At 50.5% G+C, this 13340-nt stretch overlaps 4 non-coding genes and 2 pseudogenes across 4 annotated transcripts; all 6 read left to right on the top strand.

Moving 5' to 3' along the window:
- The first annotated feature begins 1243 nt into the window (after positions 1–1243).
- LOC142287880 (U2 spliceosomal RNA) lies at positions 1244–1434 on the top strand. The gene has a single exon (XR_012748776.1). It is a non-coding gene; the product is annotated as a U2 spliceosomal RNA (small nuclear RNA).
- Positions 1435–2821: 1387 nt separating this feature from the next.
- On the top strand, positions 2822–3012 carry LOC142287879 (U2 spliceosomal RNA). The gene has a single exon (XR_012748775.1). It is a non-coding gene; the product is annotated as a U2 spliceosomal RNA (small nuclear RNA).
- Positions 3013–5201: 2189 nt separating this feature from the next.
- Positions 5202–5394, top strand: LOC142287912 (U2 spliceosomal RNA). The gene has a single exon (XR_012748806.1). It is a non-coding gene; the product is annotated as a U2 spliceosomal RNA (small nuclear RNA).
- Positions 5395–6781: 1387 nt separating this feature from the next.
- LOC142287870 (U2 spliceosomal RNA) lies at positions 6782–6843 on the top strand (annotated as a pseudogene).
- Positions 6844–7714: 871 nt separating this feature from the next.
- Positions 7715–7907, top strand: LOC142287911 (U2 spliceosomal RNA). Its single transcript, XR_012748805.1, has one exon. It is a non-coding gene; the product is annotated as a U2 spliceosomal RNA (small nuclear RNA).
- Positions 7908–9294: 1387 nt separating this feature from the next.
- Positions 9295–9398, top strand: LOC142287865 (U2 spliceosomal RNA; annotated as a pseudogene).
- Positions 9399–13340: the final 3942 nt, after the last annotated feature.

Genomic DNA, 13340 nt, shown 5'->3' with positions numbered 1-13340 from the left:
TCACACTTTTGACTTTCTTTATTCATCCAAATAGCAAACTCATCACCACTCAACCTGACCAACTCGGCTATGTCCCCGTGCTGCAGTTCTCTGTCTTATCTAGATCATTTGCAATTGAATGGAATAGATCCCTTTTGGACAAAGTGGATTCACCTGCTGCTGCAGTGACCACAGGTGTGATAACATCTAGAATTGGCATCTGGTGCGATCTCTCCGCTTCCACTCCAAAGAAAGTTACCTGTTTATTCCTATCATGCATTGGTTTTTGGGGTTTTCTTTGAGTAATGATGATCTCTTTAGTAGTCTGTTGGCGCCCTCTCCTGGAGGAATAGTTTGCTTGCTCTTGGACATTCTAAAAGAGAGGTCATGATAGACATTGAGCTTCTGAGCTCAATTGGGGACAGTCATGGGTGATGAATGTTTGCAACCTACTGCGAAGCCTCATACCGCAATATAAGGAACGTCAAATACTAAGAAAGGGCGGCCTATGAAAGAATTACTACTTTCAATAAGTACACTTAAACGGCTAATTGGGAATAGAAAAACTGTAAAAAGCCCTCTGAGAAAGCCCCCCTCTAACCTTTGATAGTAAGCTTTTCTGTAGTCTGCCTGTTGATGTATTTTCCGTTTGAACTGTGCACAACATGAAGAGACGGAACACTGGCGGCTTGTCACAATGCCCCCCGATGACATCACAATAGCGCTGCTGCCTAGAAAACAAGCTGCGCAGAAGAAGTTGTTCTTTGGGTGGGAGGGTGGGCTAGTGGAAGGAGGGGGCAATCTCTTTTTTTCCCGGGTGGTAGGGGGATGACAGGAGAAGGGAAGCGGGTGGTGAGAAAGGTACAGAGGGCAGGGTTTGGGGGCTGGGAAGGAAAGGGAAAAGATTAGGGTTTGGGGATGATGAAAGGGCTTTCTACGGGTAAGGATGGCAAAGGGTGGCAGTGACGGAAAGTCAGGCAACCTGTCCTGTCCGTCTTTTTGTATCGTGAATTGGAAAGACTGCAAGGGGGAGGGGAGTTGCTTGCGCCCTAAAGGAGGAGTTATTCAGATTCATTGCAGTGGGCGGCGGCTGCAAAACGCACCATTCTTCTTGTTTTGGCTCTGCAAAGCAGCCTTTTCAAGGGTTGGCTTGGGTGACAAAATGTCTTGTGTAGGCGTGGGTTTGTCTCCCTCTCGCTCTCTCTCCCTAAGATGTGTCCGGCATAGGCCAGGGTGCCACTCGAGGCCCAAACCAATTCTGGTTATCGCTTCTCGGCCTTTTGGCTAAGATCAAGTGTAGTATCTGTTCTTATCAGTTTAATATCTGATACGTCCCCTATCTGGGGACCATATATTAAATGGATTTTTAGAACAGGGAGATGGAAAAAGAGCTTGCTCTGTCCACTCCACGCATTGACCTGGTATTGCAGTACCTCCAGGAACGGTGCACCCCTTCTTAACCCAGTTTCCAAAAGCAGAACTCAATTCACCTGATTCATATTAGCCCGATTTAATGAATTGGAAGAAAGCATACGTCTTCATATGCACCTCAATTTGGCCCATTCACTTTTCACACTTCCTCCTTTTGTTTTTTATCTTTCACACTTTTGACTTTCTTTATTCATCCAAATAGCAAACTCATCACCACTCAACCTGACCAACTCGGCTATGTCCCCGTGCTGCAGTTCTCTGTCTTATCTAGATCATTTGCAATTGAATGGAATAGATCCCTTTTGGACAAAGTGGATTCACCTGCTGCTGCAGTGACCACAGGTGTGATAACATCTAGAATTGGCATCTGGTGCGATCTCTCCGCTTCCACTCCAAAGAAAGTTACCTGTTTATTCCTATCATGCATTGGTTTTTGGGGTTTTCTTTGAGTAATGATGATCTCTTTAGTAGTCTGTTGGCGCCCTCTCCTGGAGGAATAGTTTGCTTGCTCTTGGACATTCTAAAAGAGAGGTCATGATAGACATTGAGCTTCTGAGCTCAATTGGGGACAGTCATGGGTGATGAATGTTTGCAACCTACTGCGAAGCCTCATACCGCAATATAAGGAACGTCAAATACTAAGAAAGGGCGGCCTATGAAAGAATTACTACTTTCAATAAGTACACTTAAACGGCTAATTGGGAATAGAAAAACTGTAAAAAGCCCTCTGAGAAAGCCCCCCTCTAACCTTTGATAGTAAGCTTTTCTGTAGTCTGCCTGTTGATGTATTTTCCGTTTGAACTGTGCACAACATGAAGAGACGGAACACTGGCGGCTTGTCACAATGCCCCCCGATGACATCACAATAGCGCTGCTGCCTAGAAAACAAGCTGCGCAGAAGAAGTTGTTCTTTGGGTGGGAGGGTGGGCTAGTGGAAGGAGGGGGCAATCTCTTTTTTTCCCGGGTGGTAGGGGGATGACAGGAGAAGGGAAGCGGGTGGTGAGAAAGGTACAGAGGGCAGGGTTTGGGGGCTGGGAAGGAAAGGGAAAAGATTAGGGTTTGGGGATGATGAAAGGGCTTTCTACGGGTAAGGATGGCAAAGGGTGGCAGTGACGGAAAGTCAGGCAACCTGTCCTGTCCGTCTTTTTGTATCGTGAATTGGAAAGACTGCAAGGGGGAGGGGAGTTGCTTGCGCCCTAAAGGAGGAGTTATTCAGATTCATTGCAGTGGGCGGCGGCTGCAAAACGCACCATTCTTCTTGTTTTGGCTCTGCAAAGCAGCCTTTTCAAGGGTTGGCTTGGGTGACAAAATGTCTTGTGTAGGCGTGGGTTTGTCTCCCTCTCGCTCTCTCTCCCTAAGATGTGTCCGGCATAGGCCAGGGTGCCACTCGAGGCCCAAACCAATTCTGGTTATCGCTTCTCGGCCTTTTGGCTAAGATCAAGTGTAGTATCTGTTCTTATCAGTTTAATATCTGATACGTCCCCTATCTGGGGACCATATATTAAATGGATTTTTAGAACAGGGAGATGGAAAAAGAGCTTGCTCTGTCCACTCCACGCATTGACCTGGTATTGCAGTACCTCCAGGAACGGTGCACCCCTTCTTAACCCAGTTTCCAAAAGCAGAACTCAATTCACCTGATTCATATTAGCCCGATTTAATGAATTGGAAGAAAGCATACGTCTTCATATGCACCTCAATTTGGCCCATTCACTTTTCACACTTCCTCCTTTTGTTTTTTATCTTTCACACTTTTGACTTTCTTTATTCATCCAAATAGCAAACTCATCACCACTCAACCTGACCAACTCGGCTATGTCCCCGTGCTGCAGTTCTCTGTCTTATCTAGATCATTTGCAATTGAATGGAATAGATCCCTTTTGGACAAAGTGGATTCACCTGCTGCTGCAGTGACCACAGGTGTGATAACATCTAGAATTGGCATCTGGTGCGATCTCTCCGCTTCCACTCCAAAGAAAGTTACCTGTTTATTCCTATCATGCATTGGTTTTTGGGGTTTTCTTTGAGTAATGATGATCTCTTTAGTAGTCTGTTGGCGCCCTCTCCTGGAGGAATAGTTTGCTTGCTCTTGGACATTCTAAAAGAGAGGTCATGATAGACATTGAGCTTCTGAGCTCAATTGGGGACAGTCATGGGTGATGAATGTTTGCAACCTACTGCGAAGCCTCATACCGCAATATAAGGAACGTCAAATACTAAGAAAGGGCGGCCTATGAAAGAATTACTACTTTCAATAAGTACACTTAAACGGCTAATTGGGAATAGAAAAACTGTAAAAAGCCCTCTGAGAAAGCCCCCCTCTAACCTTTGATAGTAAGCTTTTCTGTAGTCTGCCTGTTGATGTATTTTCCGTTTGAACTGTGCACAACATGAAGAGACGGAACACTGGCGGCTTGTCACAATGCCCCCCGATGACATCACAATAGCGCTGCTGCCTAGAAAACAAGCTGCGCAGAAGAAGTTGTTCTTTGGGTGGGAGGGTGGGCTAGTGGAAGGAGGGGGCAATCTCTTTTTTTCCCGGGTGGTAGGGGGATGACAGGAGAAGGGAAGCGGGTGGTGAGAAAGGTACAGAGGGCAGGGTTTGGGGGCTGGGAAGGAAAGGGAAAAGATTAGGGTTTGGGGATGATGAAAGGGCTTTCTACGGGTAAGGATGGCAAAGGGTGGCAGTGACGGAAAGTCAGGCAACCTGTCCTGTCCGTCTTTTTGTATCGTGAATTGGAAAGACTGCAAGGGGGAGGGGAGTTGCTTGCGCCCTAAAGGAGGAGTTATTCAGATTCATTGCAGTGGGCGGCGGCTGCAAAACGCACCATTCTTCTTGTTTTGGCTCTGCAAAGCAGCCTTTTCAAGGGTTGGCTTGGGTGACAAAATGTCTTGTGTAGGCGTGGGTTTGTCTCCCTCTCGCTCTCTCTCCCTAAGATGTGTCCGGCATAGGCCAGGGTGCCACTCGAGGCCCAAACCAATTCTGGTTATCGCTTCTCGGCCTTTTGGCTAAGATCAAGTGTAGTGTTGTTCGAAGAGGTGGTTTAAGCTCCAGGCCACCTTAGTACAATGATACAATGCACACTGGAAGGTTGCGCTTGCTAGTACTCTGGGTGGATAGTATATTCATCTAGAGGAAAACATGGCCCTACCAGGATCGAGGCTATTAGACTGAGTAAGGGTGGGGGGCTATGGTACAACGTGCCCCAGGACTGACGACCCTGGAGTGAGTCTGAGCTTGCTGGCTTGGGACCCCGGCAAGCCTTGGGCTCTGTAGCACACCGTACCTTGCCTTTTCATACTTTTTGAGCATATTACCCTATCCCGGCCTTCTGGCTAGGAAGGGAAATTTTTACAATCCCGGTCGGAGGTCTGGTCAGCTTTGGGCTGAGAAACTAACACCCGGTTGGAGGTCTGGGTCAGCTTCGGCTGAGAAACCAACACCCGGTTGGAGGTCTGGGTCAGCTTCGGCTGAGAAACCAACACCCGGTTGGAGGTCCGGTTAGCCTTGGGCTGAGAAACCAACACCGGTTGACGGTCCGGGCAGTTTCGGCTGCGAAACCAACAACTAGTAGCTCTCTACTCCACTTGGGTAAGATGCCTGGGTGGACGCTGGGAGCAACGACAAGGCTCAACCAGGCTTCGGCTTGGGGGAGCACCGAAGATCCCTGACCCTTGCTGTGGCCTTCTGGCTCGGAGGGACGGGGTTGATTTTTGGGGACCCTCTCCTCACGGTGGGGTCCACACGAATCCTAGCCTTTGCACTGTTTTTGGTGTGACTTCGGTCATGCATTTTTTGTGGTGCTTTGGAAAGCTTCATTAAATCAAAAATCTGTTCTTATCAGTTTAATATCTGATACGTCCCCTATCTGGGGACCATATATTAAATGGATTTTTAGAACAGGGAGATGGAAAAAGAGCTTGCTCTGTCCACTCCACGCATTGACCTGGTATTGCAGTACCTCCAGGAACGGTGCACCCCTTCTTAACCCAGTTTCCAAAAGCAGAACTCAATTCACCTGATTCATATTAGCCCGATTTAATGAATTGGAAGAAAGCATACGTCTTCATATGCACCTCAATTTGGCCCATTCACTTTTCACACTTCCTCCTTTTGTTTTTTATCTTTCACACTTTTGACTTTCTTTATTCATCCAAATAGCAAACTCATCACCACTCAACCTGACCAACTCGGCTATGTCCCCGTGCTGCAGTTCTCTGTCTTATCTAGATCATTTGCAATTGAATGGAATAGATCCCTTTTGGACAAAGTGGATTCACCTGCTGCTGCAGTGACCACAGGTGTGATAACATCTAGAATTGGCATCTGGTGCGATCTCTCCGCTTCCACTCCAAAGAAAGTTACCTGTTTATTCCTATCATGCATTGGTTTTTGGGGTTTTCTTTGAGTAATGATGATCTCTTTAGTAGTCTGTTGGCGCCCTCTCCTGGAGGAATAGTTTGCTTGCTCTTGGACATTCTAAAAGAGAGGTCATGATAGACATTGAGCTTCTGAGCTCAATTGGGGACAGTCATGGGTGATGAATGTTTGCAACCTACTGCGAAGCCTCATACCGCAATATAAGGAACGTCAAATACTAAGAAAGGGCGGCCTATGAAAGAATTACTACTTTCAATAAGTACACTTAAACGGCTAATTGGGAATAGAAAAACTGTAAAAAGCCCTCTGAGAAAGCCCCCCTCTAACCTTTGATAGTAAGCTTTTCTGTAGTCTGCCTGTTGATGTATTTTCCGTTTGAACTGTGCACAACATGAAGAGACGGAACACTGGCGGCTTGTCACAATGCCCCCCGATGACATCACAATAGCGCTGCTGCCTAGAAAACAAGCTGCGCAGAAGAAGTTGTTCTTTGGGTGGGAGGGTGGGCTAGTGGAAGGAGGGGGCAATCTCTTTTTTTCCCGGGTGGTAGGGGGATGACAGGAGAAGGGAAGCGGGTGGTGAGAAAGGTACAGAGGGCAGGGTTTGGGGGCTGGGAAGGAAAGGGAAAAGATTAGGGTTTGGGGATGATGAAAGGGCTTTCTACGGGTAAGGATGGCAAAGGGTGGCAGTGACGGAAAGTCAGGCAACCTGTCCTGTCCGTCTTTTTGTATCGTGAATTGGAAAGACTGCAAGGGGGAGGGGAGTTGCTTGCGCCCTAAAGGAGGAGTTATTCAGATTCATTGCAGTGGGCGGCGGCTGCAAAACGCACCATTCTTCTTGTTTTGGCTCTGCAAAGCAGCCTTTTCAAGGGTTGGCTTGGGTGACAAAATGTCTTGTGTAGGCGTGGGTTTGTCTCCCTCTCGCTCTCTCTCCCTAAGATGTGTCCGGCATAGGCCAGGGTGCCACTCGAGGCCCAAACCAATTCTGGTTATCGCTTCTCGGCCTTTTGGCTAAGATCAAGTGTAGTATCTGGCGTGGGTTTGTCTCCCTCTCGCTCTCTCTCCCTAAGATGTGTCCGGCATAGGCCAGGGTGCCACTCGAGGCCCAAACCAATTCTGGTTATCGCTTCTCGGCCTTTTGGCTAAGATCAAGTGTAGTATTGTTCGAAGAGGTGGTTTAAGCTCCAGGCCACCTTAGTACAATGATACAATGCACACTGGAAGGTTGCGCTTGCTAGTACTCTGGGTGGATAGTATATTCATCTAGAGGAAGACATGGCCCTACCAGGATCGAGGCTATTAGACTGAGTAAGGGTGGGGGGCTATGGTACAACGTGCCCCAGGACTGACGACCCTGGAGTGAGTCTGAGCTTGCTGGCTTGGGACCCCGGCAAGCCTTGGGCTCTGTAGCACACCGTACCTTGCCTTTTCATACTTTTTGAGCATATTACCCTATCCCGGCCTTCTGGCTAGGAAGGGAAATTTTTATAATCCCGGTCGGAGGTCTGGTCAGCTTTGGGCTGAGAAACTAACACCCGGTTGGAGGTCTGGGTCAGCTTCGGCTGAGAAACCAACACCCGGTTGGAGGTCTGGGTCAGCTTCGGCTGAGAAACCAACACCCGGTTGGAGGTCCGGTTAGCCTTGGGCTGAGAAACCAACACCGGTTGACGGTCCGGGCAGTTTCGGCTGCGAAACCAACAACTAGTAGCTCTCTACTCCACTTGGGTAAGATGCCTGGGTGGACGCTGGGAGCAACGACAAGGCTCAACCAGGCTTCGGCTTGGGGGAGCACCGAAGATCCCTGACCCTTGCTGTGGCCTTCTGGCTCGGAGGGACGGGGTTGATTTTTGGGGACCCTCTCCTCACGGTGGGGTCCACACGAATCCTAGCCTTTGCACTGTTTTTGGTGTGACTTCGGTCATGCATTTTTTGTGGTGCTTTGGAAAGCTTCATTAAATCAAAAATCTGTTCTTATCAGTTTAATATCTGATACGTCCCCTATCTGGGGACCATATATTAAATGGATTTTTAGAACAGGGAGATGGAAAAAGAGCTTGCTCTGTCCACTCCACGCATTGACCTGGTATTGCAGTACCTCCAGGAACGGTGCACCCCTTCTTAACCCAGTTTCCAAAAGCAGAACTCAATTCACCTGATTCATATTAGCCCGATTTAATGAATTGGAAGAAAGCATACGTCTTCATATGCACCTCAATTTGGCCCATTCACTTTTCACACTTCCTCCTTTTGTTTTTTATCTTTCACACTTTTGACTTTCTTTATTCATCCAAATAGCAAACTCATCACCACTCAACCTGACCAACTCGGCTATGTCCCCGTGCTGCAGTTCTCTGTCTTATCTAGATCATTTGCAATTGAATGGAATAGATCCCTTTTGGACAAAGTGGATTCACCTGCTGCTGCAGTGACCACAGGTGTGATAACATCTAGAATTGGCATCTGGTGCGATCTCTCCGCTTCCACTCCAAAGAAAGTTACCTGTTTATTCCTATCATGCATTGGTTTTTGGGGTTTTCTTTGAGTAATGATGATCTCTTTAGTAGTCTGTTGGCGCCCTCTCCTGGAGGAATAGTTTGCTTGCTCTTGGACATTCTAAAAGAGAGGTCATGATAGACATTGAGCTTCTGAGCTCAATTGGGGACAGTCATGGGTGATGAATGTTTGCAACCTACTGCGAAGCCTCATACCGCAATATAAGGAACGTCAAATACTAAGAAAGGGCGGCCTATGAAAGAATTACTACTTTCAATAAGTACACTTAAACGGCTAATTGGGAATAGAAAAACTGTAAAAAGCCCTCTGAGAAAGCCCCCCTCTAACCTTTGATAGTAAGCTTTTCTGTAGTCTGCCTGTTGATGTATTTTCCGTTTGAACTGTGCACAACATGAAGAGACGGAACACTGGCGGCTTGTCACAATGCCCCCCGATGACATCACAATAGCGCTGCTGCCTAGAAAACAAGCTGCGCAGAAGAAGTTGTTCTTTGGGTGGGAGGGTGGGCTAGTGGAAGGAGGGGGCAATCTCTTTTTTTCCCGGGTGGTAGGGGGATGACAGGAGAAGGGAAGCGGGTGGTGAGAAAGGTACAGAGGGCAGGGTTTGGGGGCTGGGAAGGAAAGGGAAAAGATTAGGGTTTGGGGATGATGAAAGGGCTTTCTACGGGTAAGGATGGCAAAGGGTGGCAGTGACGGAAAGTCAGGCAACCTGTCCTGTCCGTCTTTTTGTATCGTGAATTGGAAAGACTGCAAGGGGGAGGGGAGTTGCTTGCGCCCTAAAGGAGGAGTTATTCAGATTCATTGCAGTGGGCGGCGGCTGCAAAACGCACCATTCTTCTTGTTTTGGCTCTGCAAAGCAGCCTTTTCAAGGGTTGGCTTGGGTGACAAAATGTCTTGTGTAGGCGTGGGTTTGTCTCCCTCTCGCTCTCTCTCCCTAAGATGTGTCCGGCATAGGCCAGGGTGCCACTCGAGGCCCAAACCAATTCTGGTTATCGCTTCTCGGCCTTTTGGCTAAGATCAAGTGTAGTATCTGTTCTTATCAGAACAAACTGAGCTAGCTACACTTGACGAGATACGATCAGGGAGACAAGCTCCGAAGCCCAGCCGAGACCGAAAGAGGGAGATCGGATGGAAGAAGAGCTTGGCAGAAAGAAGCAAGAAGACGAAGGCTCGGAGAAGACTTGGGGAGACCAGAGGAACTTCGAGGAGGAACACAGCGGGAGAAGACACCCGGAGAAGAATCCAAGATCCAGCTCCGGGAACTCAAGCAGGAACCAGCCATGGCAAGCAAGCCAGAGAAGGCAGCCAAGAAGGCTCAGGACCCAGGGACCTCCAGGAAGGCTCATCCAGAGGCTTCTTCTGCCCAAGAAGCCCCTACCTCCGACGCCGGCCAGCCGGAGGGAGCCCGGACGCCGCCTGAAAAGGCTCCAACCCTGGAGCCTTGGATGCGGCAGACAGTCGCCCTGAAGCTAAAGGCGGTGGATGGTAGGTTGCCGGACATGTCCAGCGACGTGTTCTGCAAGAAGATGATTCTGGATCACGGCTTCTCCAGGGCGGAAACCCTGAGTGTCCAGACCTTCATGACTGGCATTTTTCTGGTAACCTTTGCCACGGTGAATGCCTGCAGGAGATACTGGGAGGCAATGAACGCAGCGATGCCGGACTCCCCTTTTCATTCTTTTTTAGGATCCTGTCCTATACAGAGGGATGAGAAGAGGATCACGGTCTCCATGCGGAACCCGCACACCCCAGGAAGAGACATCTCCACGTTCCTGGGACGTCTCTGCACAGTGGTGAGGGAGCCATCCCACATCCTTAACGGCAACGGATTCTGGACGGGTAAGTGGTCAGTAACCGTTCGACTCTACAGGGAACCAGCATCCGAGGATGGTCTCCAGCACCTGCCCCCGACATTCTCTCTGGGAAACTCCTTTGGTCTCATCTACTACCCGGACATGCCACACAACTGCAGGAAATGTGGCGGGAAAGGGCATTCGATGAAGACCTGCAAGGAGGACGCCTGCAGGGTTTGCCGGGTGACAGGACACAGCTCCAAGGACTGCCCAAAGAAGAAGACTTGCAACCTATGTGGACAGGCGGACCACCTTTACAAGGACTGCCCACAGCGGGAGAAATCCTGGGCAAGGGTTGCCGCGGCGACCCAGTATCGGGTAGTCACAGCTTCGTCGACCAAGGCAGCTACGACCAAGGCCACAGAGGCCAAGGACAAGGCGGCCAAGAACCCAGCGACCGTGGCTCCAGCCGATGCCCCAGCAGCCACGGAGTCCAGGGAAAAGAAGGGTAAGAAAACTGTTGCCCCCTCCCTGGCCCCCCCCCCCTGTCACCCCTGTCCAAACCCCTCCCCCCCCGGCCAACCCTACTGAGGATTCCACTACCTCCACCTCATTTCCCTACTCCTCAGTTGGTCTCCTCACCCCCCCCCCAAAGCCCACTCTCCCTCCCCAGACCATGAGAGCAGAGGGCCTCAGCACTCTTGCACTTTTCACCGAGGAGGATTTTCCAGCTCTTGTCTCCTCAGGTACAGGCCAAAGGAAAAGGAAGGTGGAAGATAGTCCTGTCGCAGAACCTTCCAAGCTGTTCATTGTGGACCCCAATCCACCCCAGGAAGAGGAGGATGGCCTCCTCCCAGAACCGGACGTGTTGGAGCAGATGGTGGAGTCCCTTGTGGCCGAAGAAGAAATGGAGGAGTCGGAAGCCACTGAGGCACCATCCCTGCTCGATCAGCTAGAAGAAGAGGGTCTGCTGGAGATACCCTTACCAGCAGGTGCCAAAGAGGAAGAACCGCCCGACCGGAGTGGTAACTAAGGCACACCGCCTGCTCTAACTTTCTCTTTCCTCCAATGACTGCTAACATTAACATCTTTTCCATTAATGTTAGGAGCATCAGAGACAAGTTCCGACGTCAGACAATTTTTGCGTTCCTTAACACTCAGTCTAGTGATGTATTTTTCCTGCAGGAATGCTCCCTTCCCTCCTCTAGGTCCTTCAACCATCTGGCCAGGGAGTGGACCCATGGCCCATCCTACTGGTCTGGCGGGGGCGACTGTAGGTCCGCGGGGGTCGCCGTGCTGATCAGGGGAAGCGCCTTCACATTGGACTCTGTTCAGGAAATCGTCTGCGGCAGGTTACTGCTCGTGGATGGCACCTGGGCGGGAGAACCTGTCAGGTTCATCAATGTGTATGCTTCTCCTGTGAAGAGCGATCGACTGGAGCTCCTCCAAGCCCTGCGCCCTCAGCTCGCTACCGCCAGGACGGTAGTGATGGCCGGGGATTTCAACTGCCCGATTGAGGAGGATGGACGCAGTTCTGGAACGGCTGCCAAGTTGGACGTCACATCCAAACTGCTCATTGAGATGGTGACCGAAGCCTCTCTTGTGGACGTTGTTGGCTCCATCGGACACGGATCCATGAACTATTCATGGTGCCGATCCGATGGCTCGCTGCGTTCCAGGATTGACTTTGTGTTTACCTCTCGGGCGGTTGGGCGGAGTGGGCACTCGATGGTCCCCTGCTTCTTCTCTGACCACAGAGCCATTCACTTTCAAGGTGTGCTGGGCCATGGCTTCCCCATTGGCCCGGGCTCCTGGAAGCTGAACTGCTCTCTGCTGGAAAAGGGTGAGATTCTGGAGGAGCTTAGAGCTGCCTACTCCACGTGGCGGGCCTACAAGGCGGGCTTCCAGTCTGTTTCTGACTGGTGGGAATACGTTAAACTCGAGTTCCGTTTCTTCTTTCAGGCAAAGAGTCAACAACAGGCGTGTCTGAAGAGGAGGGACTTCAGGAGACTCCAGCGTGAGCTGCGTTCCCTGCAGGACCTTCTTCGATGCGGCTGGGACGTGAGAGAGGAGCTGGAGGAGACTAAGAGGAGCCTGAAAAGGCACTTCGAGGAGGAGTCCGAGCGAATTGTCTTCCGTTCCAAAGTGGAGAACCTGGAGAAGGGTGAGAAATGTAACTCGTTCTTTTTCAGGAAACTCCACGCCGGTCACACGCCCATGAATGAACTACGAGACGAGAGTGGAAGCATACGACGCGGGAAAGAGAATGTGATGAAGGTCGTCAGCGACTTCTACAGCGAACTCTACGCCCGCAAGACTACTGACCCCGAGGCCGCCGATAAGTTCCTGTCAGGTATCACTAACCATCTTGACCCTGCAGACGCGGCGGCCATGGACGTTCCTCTGACGGTGGACGAGCTGCTCTCGGCCGCCAAATCCTTTAGTTCTGGCAGGACACCGGGCAGTGACGGCCTCCCAGCAGAGCTCTATGTAGCGCTGGGAGACCTAATCTGTCCGGACCTGTTAGGGCTGTATGAGGAGATGGTGGTGGAGGGCAGAATGCCTCCATCTCTGAGGGAAGGAATGGTCACGATCCTGTACAAGCGTAAAGGAGAGAGGTGCGACCTGAAGAATTGGCGTCCCATCACCCTTCTGAATGTCGACTACAAGATCCTGGCCAAGACAATGGCAACGAGACTGAAGACGGTTATCGGACGGATCATCCACCCGGATCAGACCTGCGGCATCCCCGGACGTCGCATCGCAGACAGCCTGGCTCTCATGCGGGACACGGTCGAGTACATCAAAGCCCGCCGGGTGCACGCAGCCCTGATCTCGTTGGATCAGGAAAAGGCCTTCGACCGTGTTTCCCATGAGTTCCTGGGCAAAGCTCTGCACAGGTTAGGTTTGGGTAACATGTTTTGTTTGTATGTCCAACTAATGTATTTTGATATTCACAGCTCGGTGTTGGTAAACGGCTGGAAGACTGACCCCTTCCCGGTCCTCTCAGGGGTCAGACAAGGCTGTCCTCTGTCACCTCTTCTTTTTGTTTGTGTTATAGAACTCTTTGCAGAGGCTATCCGGCGGAATGGAGAGATCAGAGGGATCACCGCACCAGGACCAGAACGCTTCGAGGTCAAGTGCTCGCTCTACATGGACGACGTGACCGTCTTCTGCGCGGACCGGCGCTCAGTCGACACCCTCGTCCAGACCTGTGAGACCTTCGGACGGGCTTCGGGAGCCA

This window comes from Anomaloglossus baeobatrachus, unplaced genomic scaffold (assembly GCF_048569485.1).
Source record: "Anomaloglossus baeobatrachus isolate aAnoBae1 unplaced genomic scaffold, aAnoBae1.hap1 Scaffold_761, whole genome shotgun sequence".
Classification (NCBI taxonomy): Eukaryota; Metazoa; Chordata; class Amphibia; order Anura; family Aromobatidae; genus Anomaloglossus; species Anomaloglossus baeobatrachus.
This window is presented reverse-complemented; position numbering and strand designations above follow the sequence as displayed.